General features: G+C 38.3%; 1 protein-coding gene across 1 annotated transcript in view; it reads right to left on the bottom strand.

The window, feature by feature from the left end:
* The window catches only part of ARHGEF37 (Rho guanine nucleotide exchange factor 37), a 1,079,989-nt gene extending 1,069,297 nt beyond the window's left edge, over positions 1-10,692 (bottom strand). The window contains exon 1 of the mRNA XM_044067741.1: positions 10,418-10,692. The gene's annotated coding sequence lies outside the window, so the exon portion shown is untranslated. The remainder of the gene's footprint in view (positions 1-10,417) is intronic.
* Between the last annotated feature and the right edge of the window lie 8,283 nt (positions 10,693-18,975).

The raw sequence follows: 18,975 nt of genomic DNA, 5'->3' as shown, positions 1-18,975 counted from the left end.
ATTATGTGCCAATACTTCCTTTAATGCAAGTTAGAGGCAGTAGGAGTACATTTTTAATATGAGTGTACAGTCTGTCTGCTTGGAGGAGAGGTCTTTTATAAAATCTTATACACTTTCACTGTAAGTTCTACTTTGCATATCTAACTTGCAGATTTATTAATACTCTATGAATTTTCTTCAAGCAGAGGCAGAAGTTGCACACACACACACACACACACACACACACACACACACACACACACACACACACACACACACACACATAAAAATGTAACAATTGAAAGGGTTTACTTCCTTTCAAATCATCCTTCATTAAGCAAAACACATTTGCTGTTATAATTCAAACCAGTAATGAGGGCATTAAGTTTCTGCTTAGTAACTGTAAGCATATAAGAAGAGTGTTTAAAATGTATGCAGAAGTCATATTACTGGTTATCTCTCGCTAAATTATGTGCCAATCATTCACCTGAAACTGCACACTCCTCTCTCATCCCCAACCTATACTTTGACTAGGGTGTAGTACTACATTCGGACATCCTTTACAGACAGTTAGTATTGAGAAGAAATGACTGTACTATGCAATTTGCATACTAATAAATATTTTCTGGCCAACACAATCTTTCTTTACAAAAATGGTCTGTATGTAGTTCAACTACTAACTAAGGTAATACCTACTGTAAATTAAATGATGTTGCAATGCGAATATTTTTTGATTGTGTAAATAGATACATTTATATACATAAAAATTATAAGTGTACTCATGCAGATGTAAATCTCCGTTTTACAGATACATATATGCAATTTGCATATATTTCTTTACTGATAAATATACATTTGTATTTATACACAAAATGTTATCATATAAACATTCCATACTTATATACATATGCAGTTCTTTGTACAGATATGTTTTTGCTTCTTTTGCATTATAATAAGATACACAAACATATTTGCAGTTACACATATTTCTTGTAAATACCTTTAATTATGCAACCTTCTTATAGTTTATTATTTTTTTAATTATGTTTAAATTGACCAAAAAAAACAGAACTACTTACTATAGAACTCTGACCTTCTTGCTGTTGTCTGATCTACCCACTCAGCCAGCGGGTTGGGCATAAGTTTCTGTAGGTCACTGTATCTGTGTCTGCACTGGAGGTCAGAACAGGTGATCCCTGTCAAGAATGACAAGTGGTTATCCAACTCCTGCCAGATGTCTATTTCTTCCAGTCAGACCCTTTAACACATGCCTGGATCTTATCCAGGTATGAATCCCTAATCCATTATCTTAGACTCCTTGTCAGACCATATCAGAGCTAGGCCTCATGCCTTCACAGGTGCTGTCATCATTTGAAGTTCCAGTATCAGAATTAATAAAATATGTGCAAGGCTATGATTCACACGTTTAGAATCACTCTCTCTAGGCTGTGATATTACTCTAACAAAATGCAGTTCACCAGCAAGTGACAGTAATAACATTTGTTATGTTATTATTGGCAAGTTTGGTTTAACCAAAAATGCTTTGTTACCTACATGCTTTTTAAAGGATTACATTATCATTACAGTTATGATTGATAAAAATTAATGGAATCGTCAGTTTTTATTCTACTTACAACCCAAAAATCATTATTGGAATCATCAGTTTTGATGTCACTTAACAACTGCTTTTGCTGCTGTGCCTTGCTTTTGCTATGTTCTTTTAGTATTATACCTGTCAGGAAGGAATAATTTCTTTATAAATTCCTCATACGGTGTAGCATCTGTATTTTTTGGGGGGGGAACACTCTTTGCAGAAATAAATATTCTTGTGTGTGTTAGTATCAACTTTTAGTGAATCTCATATAATGACACTGATGACTGTTTGAGTTGGTGTGTGTGGGGCGAGGATGGGTGGGCATTTCTGTCCTGAGGAGGAACAGAGCAGGTCCATCCTGCTCCACAACCACTTGAAGAAGGGACAGCTATTGATGCTTGGAGTGCAGCTTGGAGTGGAGAGATATGTCTTCAACTCACCAAGCTGCAAACATGTTAGCCCTCAATGGCAGGAGCATGAATGTATGCACCTACACAAGAAGTAGTAACAATTCCCATGATGATGTGGGTCTCATGCCCCCCATTTAAAAGGAGGAGTTATAACCTTAAAGAGAAATAACTGCTAATGCCTGCCTGTATGATATATTTGTCATGGACTGTTCTCACCCCAGTGATGGACAACAAATGACTAGCAGCAGCAGCAATTTAATGGTCAGCAAGCTTGGAGGACAAGAATAACAGTGAAGAATGCTCTCGCAATCAAAGCAGACGTTGCATTAGACACTAAATCTCTACAAGCTGCAGTTAACAGACTATACAAATGTGGTTATTATACAACAACCAGAAGTACCCCTTCCCCTCTCTGGCCAAAGCTACCTGGTTGCCCATTACATTCAAAGCATTTTCCTGACTTTCTTAACATACAAATTATTATTTTTAAACTACTGCCTTCCCATTACTGTTGCACTCATTCCTAGGACTTTAATCTGCTCCTTATGATCAATTATTAGGCAGTATCTTACTCAAGAGACCAGCTTTTAATGTTGTCACAGGTGAAAAACATGTTCCAAGGCAGCCTTGTTACCTGAAAATAGTTTACGTTATGTGATCAGGTGCTGCAGTAACTACCACACCTTGAGAGACAAATGTCCAAAACATTTAAAATATCTCTATAAGACAATGGATAAGCTACTTAAAATTATTACTTCCTCTGAATCTTAAGTTTCTACCACACTAAGGTTGTTATTAAAATGTTCCATGTAGTTTTGCTTAGTAATGCAGTTTATCTTGGTTTAAAAATGTAGGGTAACCTGCTTGACTTCTTCTGCCTAATCTTTTCTATACAAAAACATTTTACACTGTGCTACAAAGACACTCCAAAAACAAATTTTGTCAATGCAAAGTTTGTTTAAAAGTTATTAAAAAAGTCTCTGCCTTTGGAAAATATTCACAAATGTAATGTGCAGCCATTATTAATGTAAATTGCTTTATTTGTCATTGCAGTATATATTATTTATAACATCTATATGGTTAATATGACTACCAGCTTTTAGCAATCAAAAGACTAAAAACATTTTCATTTCACACTGCGCATTATAAAGTGTATCTGTGTACAGGATGGTACTATGTGATGAATTGGGCAAAAGCTGTCATACAATTAACATAGGTCATGTTGTTACATACATTAACTGGTTTGTTTTAATTGAACTCTTTAGCAGACTACTGTCAGCAAAGTCAATGTTGCTTTCTGTTAAAAACAGTATACTTTTATTCCTGTAAGATGAAGGGAAGTTCTGTTTATGAGGTTCCTGGTGCAATTCTCTATAAACTATTACATATGTACACACAAGCTGTGATATCCTTGTTTCTTACAAAAGTGTGTGCTTTCTAGGAAATCTGCATTGAATCAGATTATTGGGTTTATATAGCCAATTTCCAAGTGTATCTTGTGTATTTAGTATTGTCTAACAGTTACTGCACAGAGTTAAGGGAGATTAGAAGGGCATCCATGCCATTACTTGAAATATTTGTATGCATGCATGTATGTAAGGCTGTGATCTGATTATAAGTTTCATCATGTAGTCCAGACTTTGACTCTTCATCCTGAATTTGCCTATTATGTCACTCTTGGTAAGGGTTTTTACCAGTCTATGCTCCTTTCCCCAAGTCAGAAAAAGTTCCATGTGGATTTCTGCTCTACTCCAGTATTTACACATTAACAAATAAATAAAAATGTGTTAAATGCTCTTATTTTGACTCGGCATTCTGAGAACAGGAAGACCATGAGGGTTATGGTTGTTTTTCACATTCTCCTGGCTTGTGTAACCATGGATTTAATATATATAAATGTCAAGGTTTGGGGGCTTTTCACCACATTCAGTTGTGCAGAGACATCTTGCCGTCCTATATAAAAGAATAGTTTTGAATGTTGCATTGGTTTTAGTGTAGTGCTGTTCTGTGTATGTAATGATTTCCTGCATTAGGTGGTTTACCTGAGATAAATCTTTCATAAATGGCATGCAAATAATTACAGTGTGTCTGCACTTTGAGCCATATATAACATGAATACAAATTCTTCCTTGTAATCCATATGTATAAAATGTGCAGTTGTTGAAGAATGTGGTACATGTGCTTTTCTTTATATAACACTAGCTGAACAACATGTGTAATAACCCACAACTAGTTGCTACTTTCAATTGCTTTTTTTTTTTTTTTTTTGCATCCAAGATATCTCTGCAGACCTGAAATGCAGCAAACTCAGAAGTCAGTATACACCTGCTGCTTTAGGTTTTATCTCCATAAAGAAACAGTGGTTTATCAGAGGCTAATTAAATGACTTTTTGAAATTTTTCTGGAGCCTTGCATACAGTCGATCTGCTTTATGCTACAGAAGTGCAAAATGATTTCAGTCAGGGTAGTCTACAGTTCACTGCTGCATTGTCTGATGTCTACTTTAAGTACACATTCAAGATAACAGACAAATACATGTCTGGCAAGCAAGTCTTGCGTAGCTTGCTTTGGTTTTGATTACATTTTGATCTAGAATAATATACTCTAGTAACAGATAAGGTGAAACTATACCTATTAAAAAATCAAAGTAATTAATTTCTATATGAGTCCTGCCCAGGCACAATTATTTCATTTGGCAAGTCAAACATTTGACTACCTTATAGATAGAAGGAAAAAACTACATATAGTCACTTCCATTGATCATCTTGTTGAGAATCCCTGAGGACAATTAGTTTGGATGTCCTTGCCTGCACAAAGAACAATTATTTAAATTTATTGGCCATCCTACAGTATTTCATAGTACCAAAATACAAAAGTGACCACCCCTTTCAATCCATCTTGCTGTTTTAAAAATAGTAACTCTCCACTAAACCTTAACTTTTTAAACAGGTAAAACTCAAGTTACCTACTTTCACATCTAACTTCTCTAGTGCACACTGCAGAGTGCATTCTTTTCAATCTTACCTTTAAGCATCCCTGTGACTAGCACTTTCTCTAATACCTGCTGGAAAGCACTAGGAAGCCTTAAACTCATACAAACACTGAACTCTCCTTGTTAACAAGGAGAAATTAATAGTAGGCACTAAACAGCCTATAATTACAAAGTACCTTGCTAAGGAAACAGCTCCTATACTTTACAAAGAAAAAAAAAAAAGCCCTAAACCAGGCATGTCCAAGGGTCAGCTTCCGGTGATTTCTCCTGTCCACCTGGTGAATCTGGGCATACTGGGGCAATGCAGCAATTGCCTCATGTACACAGACAACCCTCTCCTCCTACCACCCAACACTACAACCTGTGAGAGATGCACTTACATAGACAAAATGGAAGCAAAGCTCTCTCCACCCAAGATTGTGCTAAACAGTCAAGAGGAGAAGGTTAACACCCACACTACACCTCAAGCAACACATAGCCCTTCTAAACCCGCACCACCAACACCCACATATAGCAACACTAAATCCACATATGCAGAGGCCCTTAACTGTAACCTGCCCAAGCAACAAAGACCTCTGAAGCTGAAACGCAAACAAACACCAATCACAACCAATGTGTCACATAGTTCACAACACCAGTGTGCCACCCAGCAACAGCCCCTAAGGCAAGACAATGTACCTAACACTTTAGTCATAGGTGACTCTATAGTCCGGCACACTGATGTCCCTCTCACCAGGTTGAATAAGGAGAAAATTACAGTCAGCTGCCTGTCGGGTGCCAGGATCCGCCACATAACGCATGCACTCAAGTCACTCCACAACAAGTACAAATATGACTCTGTCATTGTCCATGTTGGAGTGAATGACTTGAGACGTACCTCCCTGGACTACATGAAAAGAGACATGGAAGAGCTCTCGGATCATGTGGCCCACGCAGGTATGACCCTAGCCCTGAGTAGCATCCTGCCTTCGCCCAGAATGATACCACAATATAAGGATAAAATGATTGACTTCAACAATTGGCTAAGCTTATGGTGTCATTCAAAGGGGATCCAGTATCTGTCTGCCTGGGATGACATGATTGACAGACCACGATGCTTTGCCAAAGATGGTCTGCACCTGTCGCCCCTGGGATTCAGGTTACTGGCTAAGGCTCTTGCCACCCCTATAGTGCCTTTTTCAGGCAAACTTCAAAGGACAAAACCACCACCATAACAGGTACAAGCATGCAAAATCTGAAGGTAATGCTACTCAATGCTAGAAGTCTAAACCTCAAAATGCACTCTCTCAAGGCACTCCTAAAAATGGAGAACATCGATATCTGTGCAGTAACTGAGACCTGGTTCAAGGCTCCAGAGAGCACCCCTGCAATACCAGGCTACATCTCTTACCACACTTTTCGGCCACCAAACCAGGACCGAAACACTAAAGGTGGAGGAGTGTCAATATTCACCAAGGATATTCACACCACCAGGCTAGTTGGCCAACACAATGTGTCTGAAATTCTCCAAGTGCAACTAACACTAGGTAAGACTGCAATCCAAATTGTAGCTTGCTACAGATCCCCCACCATACCCCAAGATTCTAACTACACCTTTCTAAACATACTGGAAAATATTAAGATAGAACCAAATACCCTAATACTGGGTGATTTTAACTACCCTGCCATTAACTGGGAAAACTACTCATGTCCCAACACCTTTATAACGGTTCTTGGAATTCATAAATTCCAATGCCCTGGATCAACTAATCCATAGTCCCACCAGGGGCTGCAATATCCTAGACCTGGTCATTACCAACATGGGAAATCAATGCTCCATACCTATGGTCACCCCTCGTTAGTCAGGTCTGACCATAAGCTAATCACCCTTAACATCCACATCCCACCCCCATCCCCAGTAAAGAAACCACCATAAAAACTTCTCCAAAGCCAACTTCATGCTACTCAAGTCAGAAGTGACAAACTTCATGACACCCATGCAGACGGGAACTGAAAGTTCAACTGCTGAATCCTACACTAAGGCACTGTACGAGCACATCCACTCATGCATGAATCGTGCCATCCCAAATAGAACCAAAATGCTCTCATCCAAAAAAGGAAGCCAATCTGGTGGTCCCCTGCCATAAACAAACTTTACAACAAAAGGAAGAAACTTTTGCAGAAAAGAGGAAAATCCCAGGGTGCAAAAAACTCCCTTACTAGCCTCAGTAAGAAACTGAGATGCCTCATAAAATCTTCCAAAGCTAGTTACGAAAATAAAATTGCCAAAGATTCCAAAGACAACCACAAAGCATTCTATAACTATGTCAAGAATCTAAATGGCAATGCTCAGATCTGCTCTGAGCTAAAACAGAATGGCATTAAATATACTGATCCGAAGGATATTGCCAATATCCTGGCAGATCGATTCAGTGCCAACTTCACCCCCTCTCACCCCTAAATGGCCCATCTCAATACCGGAAGATTGCCAAATTCCAGTAATAACGGCCACACAGGTACAAAACGCACTCTCTAAAGCCAAGAATACAGCATCCATGGGACCAGATGACATCCCAGGCTGTGTACTACATGAACTACAATATGAACTGGCACCTCACCTAAGTGTCATGTTTAATCATAGCCTCACCTCAGGTTTCGTGCCCACTGAGTGGCGCAGAGCTACAGTTATCCCAATCCACAAGGGGGATCCACCTTGGATCCAGGAAACTACCATCCCATCAGTCTGACAAGCCTTATCTGCAAGGCCATGGAGCGTATTATCATGGAACTTATAAACAAAGACATTGGCAACCTTCAAACACTGGACCCCACCCAGTTTGGGTTTGTGAAGGGCCGATCTTGTCTCCTGAACCTGATTGACTTCTTTGAATCAGTCTCCAGAGCCATGGACAAGGGTAAGGTGGTCCACACAGCCTATCTAGACCTTGCCAAGGCATTTGACACCATCCCCCACTCTGGAATCATAGATACACTTACTAAGTTGGGCATTAATCCCTATGTCACCCAATGGGTTGCTAAATGGCTTACTGATAGAACCCACACTGTAAAAGTAGCCGACTCCAAATCCATCTCCAGACAAATGACAAGTGGAGTACCTCAGGGTTCAGTCCTGGGGCCGCTCTTGTTTGGCATCTACTTCTCTGAAGTACAGGTCAACACTAAGGGACTCTGGCTAACAAAGTTTGCAGATGACTGCAAACTGGGAGCCATTATTGAATCCCCAAATGATGTGGATACTCTACAAAAGGGCCTTACAGAAACAGATGCTTGGTGCCAGAGCCATGGGCTCAAGCTCAATGCCAAGAAATGTATTGTTATCCCTTTGGGAAAAACATGTATCCATGAATTACCATATAGGTGGCAGTACACTAAACACAGAAAGTGTGATAAGAGACTTAGGGACACAGGTGGACAGTGGTCTCACCTTCGATAACCACATCGCCACAACAGTCAGGAAATCCTTCTATGTGGCACACCTCATCACAAAGGGCTTTTCATCCAGAAAAAAGGAGGTCATTGTCCCACTGTACTCATCCCTCATTAGACCCATTATAGAATACAACGCCCCATTTGGTATGTACCTCTCAAGACATCTGCAACAACTGGAAAGGCCTCAGAAATACCTCACTAAAAGAATCACAGGCCTAAAGCAGATGCCCTACGCTGACCGCCTTAAAAAACTCCAGCTATACTCTGTCGCATATCGTCTACTCAGAGGCGATCTCTGCTTAACATACAAGGCCATGTCAAACCCAGAGCTGTTGGACATGCTACACTTAAAGAAATCCCAATCCCTCAAAACTACACGCTCCAGGGATCTAAACCTTGTCATCACAATAAACAAAACATGCTGGAGGGATAGGTTCCTGACCCAGAGACTCCCCAGACTCTGGAATAGATTGCCCATACATGTCAAGCAGAGTGCCTCTTTGGACCTCTTCAAGAGGAACCTTGTCGATTGGATGGGAGAAAGGAAATTCACCCCAGGGATCACGTCAGTCGCCCTGCTAGACAGGGGTCCAGGAAAGTAAATAATGTGGGAAGAAATAGCCAGGGAATTGTTATGGCTAGGCTTGTATAGGCCCTAGGGCTGATAGCCTAGTACCAACCTATGAACCTATGAACCTATGAACTTCATCAGGATTACAGCAGTAGTAGAAACAAATTAAACTTGTAACAGCTTGTATTCTTCTAGGATGGGACTTTTCCTAGTTGACTGATACAAGTTCTTCCAAGTCATTTAAGCATTATATCCTGTAGTCATTTAGACAACAGTATTTCCAGATTTATTTTGCTGAGAATACATTTTCTAACATTATGATGAACAATGATTTTCTTATTTTAAGAATGAATTACCATAGGTTTTATTGTATATTTTTTATTGTTGCATTTAGTCTCCTCAGTGTACAAAATAAGCTGTTTCCTACTATACTGCTACTTTAATTTTGTTTTGCAACTTAGGCAAAACTTGCACAACTTTAATTTGAAGTAATCATTATGCATGGTCATATACTGTTTGTTGTTGAGATTATTGTACTTTATTTGTATCAACAACAAATTTTATAGAAAATGTATGCATTTTTCCAGAGATTGTGTATGTGTGTGCATGTATTTGTTATGTTTATGTGTGTGTGTGTGTGTGTGTGTGTGTGTGTGTGTGTGTGTGTGTGTGTGTGTGTGTGCATGTTTGTGTTTGCCTTTGTGCTTGTGTGTCACAGAGTTGTAAGCATTGTTTCTAAGGACAGGCTTGGGAAAGGGTTTCCATTTGGTTTGTAACTGTCATGCAGGATGCTTTAGAAGTAAAAGTTTTATTACTGTTACAAGTTAACAAAAGTCTCTATTTTTCCTGTACATTCATTTCTGAATTACTCTCCATACTGTAGGGGTGGGCCTTTAAAAAGAGTTTTGAGCAATAAAGTGAGGATCACTGCATGCTAACAATGCACCAGAGTAAGGTATATAAAGAGGCAGTAGACATGTTAAATTGACATAGGATCATAGAAAGGAAGTTACTTGGCTATTGGCCCTGAGGCCCTTACAAGCCTAGCCAAGAATTTAGCCCATGTTCCAACAAGTCAGCACCTGATGCCCCTGTCCAGCAGGGACACAGGTGGAATCCCAGGGGTGTATTTTCTGTTTCCCATCCAGTTATGCGCAGTAACATTTCTTTGTGATATAAATTCACTTTGAAGCTGTTTTTGAAATGTATCCTTTTTGTCAAATATACTCCTAGCTTTTCTGATAAGCCACATATGTATTTAAACTATGGTAAAATTACAAAAATTAACAGTTACTTGAAATATCAATAAAAAGAATAAAAAGCAGCAAAAGCTATAAATAAGTAACAAGTCTATTTAACAAAAACTCAGCCTAAGAGAATTGAGTTATCACTTTAGCCTGATACCACACCAATCACAGTAAAGAGAATTAGAATCTACTTACTATGTGCTGTGACTTAATTATATTCCTGCTAGTTACAGCACATTGTAGGTGCTCGCCGACTCCTATCCTGCCCAGTCAGGGAATAACAATTGCTTGGTTGATCTTCTGAACAGCAGCAGTGTATCTTTCTTGAAATACTTGTCTAGGCATATTACAATGGCCGCTGTATGCAGTTTACCAAGGAGTCAAATCTGGTCTTCATGTTCTTGTGAACTTCTCATTGTAAATACAGTGCACTAGATGCTTTATAGATCTTCAGCAAAAAGATCACTGGATGTTCACAAACATCTGAAAATTGACACAGATATTCACTTTTAGTGTATTCATATTTACTAAACTGAAAAATACATTTGTAAACTTTAATGTCAAGAGTTATTTTATATATTACTTAGTGTCACGCTGGCAACTTTTGCATAAATAGTAACATCCTAGAACTAATTGAACATAAAACATTTGGACCATTTATTTTGCATTGCATATTCACAGCACTAGCAGATTTTATTGTCACAAGTGAAGCCAACTGATTGTCTTAAATGATGGGTGAGATTTCAGCTCTAATAGAAATAGTTAACATTCTAATGGGGCATTCTCTATGTTGGGCACCTAGGGCATGTGAGTCTGACTGTAATACAAGTTCTGTATGTGACAAAATAAATGGATTACAGACAAGTAAATTAACGGGTTCCTATTACATGATCGAAGACGCATTCTGTCAAATGCATCTTGATTGAACGTAAAAGAACAAAAAGGCAAAATAGCGAAGCAGCTTTTAAGTGAATTCTTTCCCTGGGAAATAATTTGCTTGGCCACTTCCGTTACTTTGCCATTTTCGGTACTGTAGTGCGATCTCGGAGTTGGTATATTTAAATAGGGGGGGGCACAACCCCCCATGTCGGGGGGTGGGCAAAGTCCCCCACTTTATGTAATGTTTTAAAGTTTTTTTTTTTTTGGAACAGCGATTTTTTTTTTCCCTTGGGAAAAAAGCGCTGTTTCTAGGTTTTGACATTGTAAACTTTCGCTTACAGGGGGTTGATTAATCATCGTTCACTTTTTTAAGCGTTCGATGATGTTATATAGACCCAAATTAACAACCTGGTAGTGGCTTGCATGTTTTATTTACTTTAGCTCTACAAAATAAATATAAATTTTCTCTCTCTTTATCCCACTGCTTGCCAATCAGCAGCGCCCCTCCCAACCAATTGCCTCATTCATTTTCCCCAATCACCGAGGGTAAGGTATGAAAGGGTGGAGATATCACGTAAGCAACCATTAGGGATTATTTGAGATAGTTTCCTTTTCTTGTCCTGCTCCCAGCCATATTTCTCATCTGCCATCATTTTGCAGAATATCCCTGATTCTGCCTCATATTTTGCACTGTCCCTCATAAAATGTTTACTTTTCTTGTAAATTATTAAGAGTTACATTCAGTCAAAGATGCCAGACATCTGAGTTTCATGCTTATTGTTCATAAAATGCATGTTGAGGAAAATTTAGTTGTTCTGTTAATTTTTTGTTTTGTTTTATTAACTTCTGAAGTGGATTAGGACAATATTTAAAAATTGTCCATGATTTGTGACCTTTGTCTCCCATTATATTTGGCTTTTTCCAGAGTATACCCCTTGTATACACACACACACACACACACACACACACACACACACACACACACACACACACACACACACACACACAACACTCCCTTAACATTCTATGAGTAAGATATGCAGAAGGTATCAGCACTGCACCATCCGTCGCTTCTGCAAGGAGCTGACAGCAGTAGGACTGTCCTCTAACCCACAGAAGACACCATACAGTTGTTTTCCCAGTCTCCATGTGAGAACTCAACCAACCTTAAAGTGCATCAAAGTTACTTGGTCCATAGACAGGGCTTTATCTTTCTACTAATACAGGTTTAAGGTTTCGGTAAATGCAGTCTTTAAACTAAACTAAAATGTCTTCAGTCTTAATACATAGTGAGTTTGTTATGACTGGAAAAAGCATGTTTCTTAAACTCTGCAATAATGAGTGGGGCATACGCCATAAGAGTGCTTTGTGCCAAACTCACTTTTAGTGATGAGTACTTTGAATTTATTAAGGAGTAAATAGAGAAAAAATGATAGAAAGATTTAAAAATGAGAAAGTCATTCTGGTGACATTGCATAAAACATTGATTTCAGTGGGATTTCTCTGCTATGCCAGAGTAAGTTTCTCCTCTTACTTTAATTTCTATCTGATGAGATTTTTCTGAACTGTGCAAAGGTGCCATGCTTTTTAGCATGTAAAGGTTCCTGCACTTGGATCATACATCAAAACACTTTTAAATAGTGAGTTATGTTATTCATTGGTAAACACCATTGTTCTTATATTTAGTCACTTATACCTAAATATTAATCAATACCCACATTTTGAGCACTGGGTGATGGACACTGTATGCCTTGATTTTTGAAGAGATGACTCTGGATAAAATTACGTAACAAAAAACACTAAACAGTAAGTGTAATCTACACATCAGAAACATTTATGAAAAATAATGCAAGATATATTTCTTCTTTATTATCAGTCTGGGCATCTATATTGCTACCAAAGCAATGTCATCAATAGACTAGGGTGGTGTGTATTAACAACCACATAATAAGGCAGATGTTATTATTTTCCATAGCTGACATTCCACAAACCTATACCTTGTTACCTATATTACATAAACTACAAATGAGGGCAGCTGTCATTTTATTATATTGTTACCATACCCTATAAAATACGGTGCACCTACATTATGACCATACCTCACAACTGTCCATATTTTAGCACACTGTCCAGATTTTTGCCTCATATTTTTGGTCCATTTATCATAAAATTTGAGGTTTTCTATGAAATCACTGGAAACTGAAGTCACTAAATAATGATAGACATTTGAGTTTTAGCTTTCATATACTTCAGAAAATGCATGATAACACAAAACATGTTATTCTAGCAACTTTCTAAGTTTATAAGAGCAGTATTTAAAATCTGTCTCTATTTTTGTTTTTTTGTCCCCCCCATTATTTTGACTTTGTCCATCTTTATTGGGTATGAGGTTGACAGGTATGATCATCTACATGTAACATTATATATACTGTAAAGGAATTTGTATGCTGTTACTGATTAACAGTGAAGTTATAGTATGGCAGCAGAAATTTCTAATGTACTAAGCAGATTTTTCTCAACAGAATACTGGTGAGGAGGTTACAGACAGGAAGTTCACAGTGCCATAGCAGCTATGGATTCTTACAATGAAGGCAGTATCTCAACAGGACAGCCATACCTTATTACTTATTTAGCAGCACAGTAAGTGTGTTCTGCAAGCCATTCAAATACTGTACCATGGAAAGTGAACTCTTTGACAACATACCATACCGGCAGCACATTGACTTGCACAACATGAGAGCTATGCCTTGTTACTTAGTTAATAGTTTTTATACAAGACTGATGTACCACTGCACAGTTAGTGCAGCATATAGACAACAACAGCTGTATCCTGACACTTGTAGGAAATAATTATATCAAATTATGCAGTTAGCAGTCTTTGCATAACGCTGTATCTGTATTCCACTACCTCATTACAATCATCATGCAGAACAATAGTTTATATGTATGGTTCCTCTACTTATAACACTTTATGCAGTACAGCTACTGTATTTCATTATCCAAATGGTAGTTCTAGGACAACTCAGTACATCTATTTCATTTCTCAGAGGGCAGTATATTACACAGTCAGTATAGTGTTAGAGCTGCACAAGTGCTACAGAAATAAGGAGAGTGCAGTGGGATAAAAAATATTTATTTAAGGCATTCTTTTATGCAGTATAATTTATACAATACATAAGTAAATTTTGTATCATAGCAGAAACTGTTATAAAATAATAAATTATTATATAAGTAAATTAATTAAATGGAGAGAAGAATGAAACTTTTGAATGTACATCATGGAATTCTTGGAAAATTATCTTCTACCATTCTACAATTTTATAGTGCTGCCATAATGTAGGTAATAACACAATAAAAACTCATTTAAATTAATAAAGCTTATGAGCTGTCCTGTGAAAACACCAACAGCAAACTGAATAATATGTTAAAGGTGATTGCTGATTGTAAAAAGGTAGTAATTGGCTAGCATTTTGCACTGCAGGACTCTTACTTTTTAGGAACTCAGAAACAAACGAGTTTGCACTCACAAGTTCTTGTTGCTGCCCCAACCCACCTGGCAACAAATGCTCACATCTCACAAGATTTCCCCCCAACACTTAATAAATACATGCATTACTTTCATCTGTTACCTCTATACCTACAAAATATATTGTTTTTGGATTAGCAATCCTCTCTGTAAGCAAGCTACATACTTGCTGTTGGAGGCATTAATTTAGCCAGTTGCAGACATAATCATTTCCTGAAAAAGCTAAAATTTTCTAAGCGATATTCAAAAAATGTACTCGTTAGAGTACAAAGAGTATTCCTGGTTATTCCTTTGCTCAGAAACAGGATATCATTCACTTACTATCCATACTTTACTCCGGGTAAAATTCACTTTCTATATACATACTAAGCAAGTAAGGTGGCAGTGACTCCTGGCTATACTTGAGTAGACACACAACAGAACAACTTGCACAGGGTGGCATGTAGCACAAGAGCTTATGTAGATGAATAAGTACAACCAAATGAGTTAATAATCAGTAGGAATGAATAGCTTGTCTATCTATGTAGATAACAAGGCATGTACTGCTCTTACCATCTTAGCTACAGAGACTTTTCAGGGAAGCACTACAGACAGCCCACGGTGTTTTGTAAGCATCTGTCTCTGGAACACCGCATACGTTTCTTGACATCATGCTACTGCTGGTAGAAGAACATATTTGGTTCCTCAAGACTACAGAGAAGTCAGCCAGTACTATGACTAACTTCTACACTGATGCAGTCCTTCCCAGGTGATGGTTGCCACAAAATGCACTTATATGGCAATAAATGTTTTATATGGCCCAGAGTCACAGAGTTATATCTGTAGGAATGTTTACCATTTTCTGAACTGCTAGAGATTTCCGTCACAGCTTAAAGTTACATACAGACTATCCCACCTCCCCAAAAACAAAGCAAGACAGTGCATTTAGGTTATTATGAAAGACTAAAATACCTGAACTTGTACAGTGCCTCTTGAAAATATTTAAGAAGAGACCTTATTCAAGTATATAGGGCATTTAGAGACAACTACCTCTAGGAATGTTTGGGGTTCTTCTGACAGCCTATGGTGATGACCAATTATCTTATCAAACCCCCTATATACAAGCTCCTAAATTGCTGCTACTGCCATTTATTAGGCAAATTCTTTCTCTTTAGAGATTGCCTTTATTCTATAAGGAATACAGTAGGCAATCTAGTAGTCATCCCCCACATACCAAACCTTTCAGCTTTACAGATTTTCTCAGAATGTCCAAATTTTTGCCTCATATTTTTGGTCTGTTTCTCATAAAATTGTGGTTTTCTGGCAAATCATTGCCAAATCACTGAGGGCTGAAGTCAGAAAATAATGACAGACATTTGAGATTCAGACTTCATAACCTTCAGGAAATTCATGTTAATGCAAAACCTGTTACTCTAGCAACTTTCTAAGTTTTTAAGAGCGATATTTAAAATATGTCCCTATTTTCTGGTCTTTGTCCCCCATTATTTAAGGCTTTGTCCAGATTTCTTGTTCTAAGATGTTGAGAGATATGCACACACACCTTGGCTATGGCTGCAAAAACATTTTCTAAGTTACTGCCAACATACTGGAACAAAATTCCTAAAGAAATCAGAAGCATATCCACACTCATGGACTTTCATAAAAGGCCTTAAGAAACACATGACAGGAAGCTCACAATATCACTGCTTTAACAATCATGAATAAACTTTGAAACTTCAATACTTTTCTACTCCTTATCATTCACAATGTCAGTACTGTTTCAATAATGGCTAAACATTCACATTTTGACACTTTTCTACCTCATACCAGTCTTTATTACCTTACCATCTTACTGTGTTGTTGGATTCCACATCACTTCATTTTAGTTTAATGATATTTTGTACTACTGTTTTCTACAAGCATCCCCTTTACTGGCTCCTCCCCCTTCCCCTACTACTGCCAATGTTCTTTTATTTATTTTTTCTTTCTAAAAATACCTTTCTTACCTTTTCTTCTGTTCCCTCCCCCTTCCATCTAAACTACTAGATATTGTATTCCAATAGGATATTTACATGTAAACATGCTTCAGGTCCTTAACAATTCTTATTCTGATGTCCATGCTTTCTGTAAGCAACATTTTATTACTGTTACTGAAGTGTGCACATATGCTGTATCACCTGCTTTGCTTTTGTGCCTTCGTGGCACAGATATTACGTGAAATGGGTTTTCAGACCAGTGTACTTACCTAGTTACCAAATATTAAAATAAAAAAAAAATAGTCTGCAAAACAAACGGAATTATCTCTAAGTGTGTGCATTCAGGTGCACATGTGTGTGTGTGTGTTTGTATGTATGTATCTGTGTGTGTGTCATCATAGAAGTTAACATCATTCTCACATATGGTATACTCTTTACCTGTATCTATGCTTTCAAGTTCAAGTTTATTTAAGTGCCTGGGCCCAGGCACAGTACTAATGAATTGTTTGTGTCTTTCGGCTTTTCCCGGTTAGGGGTCACCACAGCGGAACTCCAGTCCACTAATGATTGGCAGTTGATTTTTACATACCGGCTTGCCAGGCCTGACGCACAACCTTCAACAAAGGTACGCCCATTCACGCATGTCTCCACGCAGAAGATGCTCTAGCTGAGAATCGAACCGGACAGCGTCTTACTGTGAGGCGACAATGCTACCGCAGCACCACCACCACGGGTTTACACAGTACTAAAGAATAAAGAACAATAAACTTGAAACATAAAAATATAAAACATGAGTTGGAATAAAACAAAAAAGTTAACAATAAAACAAAACATGGCAGACAAATTAATCATAAGCCAAGGCAAACAAGTGTGCTTTGCTTTTAACTCCCTTTTAAAGCCTGCTAAGGAGGGAGAATCACAAAGCCAGCCAGGAAGCAGATTCCACAACCAAGGGCCCTGATAATTAAATTATCAGAAGCCAGAAGACTTGAGATGGTAAGATAGAACTAACAAAATGCCCTGAGTTATGGAACAAAGTGTGTGGCTTGGATTATACCTGCGTAAAGATCTAATAGGTAAAGTGCACCACAATTATGAAGAGCTAAGTAAACCAGACAAGGACCTTGTGGGTCATCCTCTCTTTTATAGGTAGCCAGTACAGACTACAGTAATATGATGCTATCTTGAAACCCTGTTTAGTAGACAAGCTGCAGAGTTTTGGACCAGCTGCAAACAAGCAAATTCAGAATCAGATAAACCACCATATAACAGGTTCATAGGTATTTACTAGGCTAACAACCACCAAGACATTTATAAGCCTAGCTGTGCATCACAACCTGATTGTGTCCCTGTGTATCATGGGCATATATTAGGAGAAGGTATGTTAGTTAGGAAGCTTCTAAAGGTTATGTTAGGGGGTAATTTAATTTGGGCATAGTTACTGTCTGCCTCTGCTATCAGTGACAGCCTGGAGTAAATTTCCGATTTCCCATCCATTGGTCAAGGTTAAGCTTAAATAGGGTTAGTGATGGACTCTTTGCATGGATGGGAACCTGTTCAGAGCACATATCTGTCTCACCAACATGTCTTATTTATGTAGCAAGCAAAATTCTAATCCTTGGATCTAGTGTTTGTGATGCTGTTCAATTTGCAGATGTGCAAAAGGTTCATCAGAGCTGGATTCAAGGATGCCTTGCATGCCAGGCATATATCGCCTCCCAGGAACATGCAGGAGATTGAGTATACAGATAAGGCTTTAAGGCAATCTGTAAAGGACCATGTGTTTATACCCTGGATTCCCTAGTAAAGAACCATTCTGGGAGTTCCAACTGCTGCATATGTCTGGTCAGGTACATACCAAAGGGGCCATTACACTCAATGATGGGTCTAATAAGGGTTAAATAAAGTGGAATTATGGCTTCTTTCTACCTGGATGCCATGGCCTTACTTAAATGTTGGGTGTTATTGATTGATTTTCTTACTACCTTGGCCACATGTTGGTCAAATGACAGATTACTGTCTACATATGTTCCCAGATCCCCGAACAATGAGTCAATCTTAGGGGTGTCTTATCAATGGAGTAATTAACCTGGATGGCAGTTTTCCCAAAGGGCAGTATAATCCACTTTTTGGCATTGAGTTTTAATCTGTGACTTTGGCATCAGTCATGTGTGTGTGTTTGGCCCTCTTGTAAGATGTTTGTGTTGGTGGGGGAATCTATGACAGCTCCCAATTTGCAGTCATCTGTGAACTTGGACAGCCAAAAGCCCTTGACATTAGCCTCTACCTCAAAGAAATAGATGCCAAATAAGAGTGGTCCTACCACAGAGCCCTGAGGTACCCCACTGGTAACAGGTCTCTTAGTAGAGGTGATCTCACCAATCCTGACTTCC

This window comes from Protopterus annectens, chromosome 3.part1, assembly GCF_019279795.1.
Source record: "Protopterus annectens isolate FY-2018-M chromosome 3.part1, PAN1.0, whole genome shotgun sequence".
NCBI lineage: Eukaryota > Metazoa > Chordata > Ceratodontiformes > Protopteridae > Protopterus > Protopterus annectens.
This window is presented reverse-complemented; position numbering and strand designations above follow the sequence as displayed.